General features: G+C 40.8%; 2 non-coding genes across 2 annotated transcripts; both read right to left on the bottom strand.

Moving 5' to 3' along the window:
* Positions 1-2,114: 2,114 nt before the first annotated feature.
* On the bottom strand, positions 2,115-2,186 carry TRNAA-UGC. The gene has a single exon. It is a non-coding gene; the product is annotated as a tRNA-Ala (tRNA).
* A 721-nt stretch (positions 2,187-2,907) lies between these two features.
* On the bottom strand, positions 2,908-2,979 carry TRNAA-UGC. The gene has a single exon. It is a non-coding gene; the product is annotated as a tRNA-Ala (tRNA).
* Positions 2,980-2,985: the final 6 nt, after the last annotated feature.

Raw genomic sequence — 2,985 nt, 5'->3', positions numbered from 1 at the left:
TATACCAAACCCCACCCTACCTCTCATCCCTCCCCGATCCTCTGCTCAACCCCACCCCATACCCCTTATCCCTCCCCATTCCCCTCATCATCATCATCATCATCATCATCATCATCATCATCATCATCATCATCATTATCATCATCATCATCATCATCATCAGCATCGTCATCCAGTGCCAGATCTGCAACAGACAAACAGACATCGGCGATCATGGTTTTCCATTCATTCCTTTGCTCTGATGCTCGAGAAAAAGCTACGTTTCCCTGATCTTTCCCTGTTACCCATTTGTTCAGGTTCCCCAAGTAAATTGTTCTTCTAGGCCTACCCCTGCCTCGCTTGCCCTCAATTTTGCCAGTGAGAGCTAGATGTTCAAGACTTAGACCTTTATGTCTATCCAGGTGTCCCAAAAACTGCATTTGTCGTTTCCTGATTGTTTTTAGCATTGAGCGCCCCACGTGAGCTTCATCAAGCATTACCTCATTTGATTTCTTTTCCTTCCACGATACTCTTAGCAGTCTCCCAAGAAACCACATTTCTGTTGCTTCTATTTTATTTTCACTGTTTTTAGTGATTGTCCAGCATTCACAGCCATATAGAAGGTTGACCATACAAAGCATTTCAGAACTTTAATTTTGGTGGTCATTGAGATGTTTCTATTTTTCAGGACTAGGTTCATTTTACTGAAACTAGCCTAAGCCATTGTAATTCTCCATCTTACTTCTGTGGAACATAATTTGGCATCAGATGTTATCATATATCCTAGATGTTTAAACTGTTGGACTTGTTTGATCTTTTCACCTTTGCTAATGAGATTACAACTAGGAATTCCTGGGTTTTTAAAATATTACAATGCGTTCTGTTTTCTTTACATTCAACACTAATCCTTTACGATCACTCTCTGTTACAACAGTATCTAGAAGCAATTGAAGGTCCTTTTCTGAGCCTGCTCTCCCCATACCCTACCTTATACCATCCCCATTTACCCCACCCATACTACCACCCCCACACACACCCTACCTAACTTTAGGGGTTAGGGGTTGCCGCTGCTGTGCCTCAATAGTGGGCAATATAAAGTATCCCCTTGCAAAGATGCGAAGTTAATAACAAATACTTTAACATTAAAAATGACCACAATTGTTAATTTTATGGGTTTTGTACATTTGCATACGCCATGCTTTATCTTATGAGTTTAATTCCAGTACTACATACTTTGCAAAATTATAATCATCGGCGCTTGTTGATACAATTCAATCTTCCCAACTCTATGTAATGTTTTAGTTATCTTTTCACTTACTGGTCTTATTTCTGCACGTCCATATGTTCTTAGTTTAATTTCTAAAGGTAGGTAATTCGTTTTTTCTGTAACTTATCCACCAACCTTGAGTGGCTGAGAGAACATTAAAAAAAATATATTTTAAGAGTGTGAAGGGAAGGACAGTGTTTTGTAAACACAAAGGTCTCCACGAGATCAGCTCACTGTCGCTAACATTGTGGGGTTGAGAGTGTCGGCGGCTGAGAGGGGACAACGAGGTGACCAAACCACTTACTTCAAATAAAAAAGAAGCCTTCAATGAATTCTTATGTCTAATAAACTGGGACTTGTCAAACACAGGAATGCGCTTTTACTCTAAGATCTGCTCCATAACTCGGGTCTGGCAGTAAAGTGGTTAACATTATGCCATACATAGAAAACGTTTTACTTTATGAAAAACGAACGCAGACAAGAAGGCGCCAGCAATGTTGTTCATATTGTTTTGCTTTCTTTGTTGTCTCCGTCGTTATTTTGAGCGACAAACTGTCCATCCACAGGATCACAACGTTTTAGTTTACTGTTGTACGTTGTACTGTATTGTAAAGCGCTCAGAGCCTGTGTACTTTAATCGGCGTTGAGCGCTATATAAATGTCATTTATTATTATTATTATTAACCGGCCCACAGTAAACAAAAGAGAACCAGTGAGAAAGTTCAACAGAAAGAAATAAGGACAGTGGCACCATCTATAGTGACTCTTGTCTTCTCTCTGCAGCAGAACTCACTCATAGTGCTTCTCGTCTCACCGAGTCTTTAAAGTGTGTTTCCATCCGCTTGTCCTCTGATCAAACAAAAAAAGTTGGAGATGCCGGGGTTCGAACCCGGGGCCTTTCACATGCAAAGCGAACGCTCTACCGCTGAGCTACATCCCCACACACTGGAAACAACAAGCCTGATTTTAAGTTTTTATTTCATCGCTACGTCCTGATCGATCTCCAAATATTTTGTCACATCTGGTGCTCCTATACTACTACTACTACTAAATCTGGTGATGTTAGTCTTCAGCCCCTACACTTCTTTTTTTCTCCACATTCCCGTTGTGGCCTCAGTTTTCAAAATCGTTTTGTTTGGTCTTTTTATACCTGTGAATCTATTTGACAATGTCATATGCTGTAATTAAAGATTATCTTATATAGGCGTACCATGTATCGTATAGATTTTTGGGGCATCTTTGGAACAGCAAGTTTTAAAAACGTATGACGAGAGATTTAAAAAATGGACCCCCTTTCCCCCTTTTTCCCCTTCTACTTGTGAAAGCTATAACAATACTATTGTGTAATACATCGAAAAAACTTTAGGGCCTCCGCTCTGAAAGGCTGACGCAGACAAGAAGGCGCCAATATGTTCCTCCCAGAGTTGTTCTTTCTTTGCTGTCTCCGTCGTTTTGAGCGATCTTCTGTTAAACAACAGGGACCAGCCTACAGAAAACAGAAAAGGGCAAGTGAGAAAGTTCAACAGAAATAAATACTGACTGTGGCACCAACTATAGTGATTTTGTATTCTCTACAGCACATTTCAGATGTTGTGCTTCACGGCTCACTGCGTTTTATAAGTATATTCCCGCCCTCTTGTCCACTGATCAAACAAAAAAGTTGGAGATGCCGGGGTTCGAACCCGGGGCCTTTCACATGCAAAGCGAACGCTCTACCGCTGAGCTACATCCCCACACAC

This window comes from Aplysia californica, unplaced genomic scaffold, assembly GCF_000002075.1.
Source record: "Aplysia californica isolate F4 #8 unplaced genomic scaffold, AplCal3.0 scaffold00040, whole genome shotgun sequence".
Lineage (NCBI taxonomy): Eukaryota > Metazoa > Mollusca > Gastropoda > Aplysiida > Aplysiidae > Aplysia > Aplysia californica.
The sequence above is the reverse complement of the archived record's forward strand: the minus strand, read 5'-3'. Positions and strand labels throughout refer to the sequence as shown.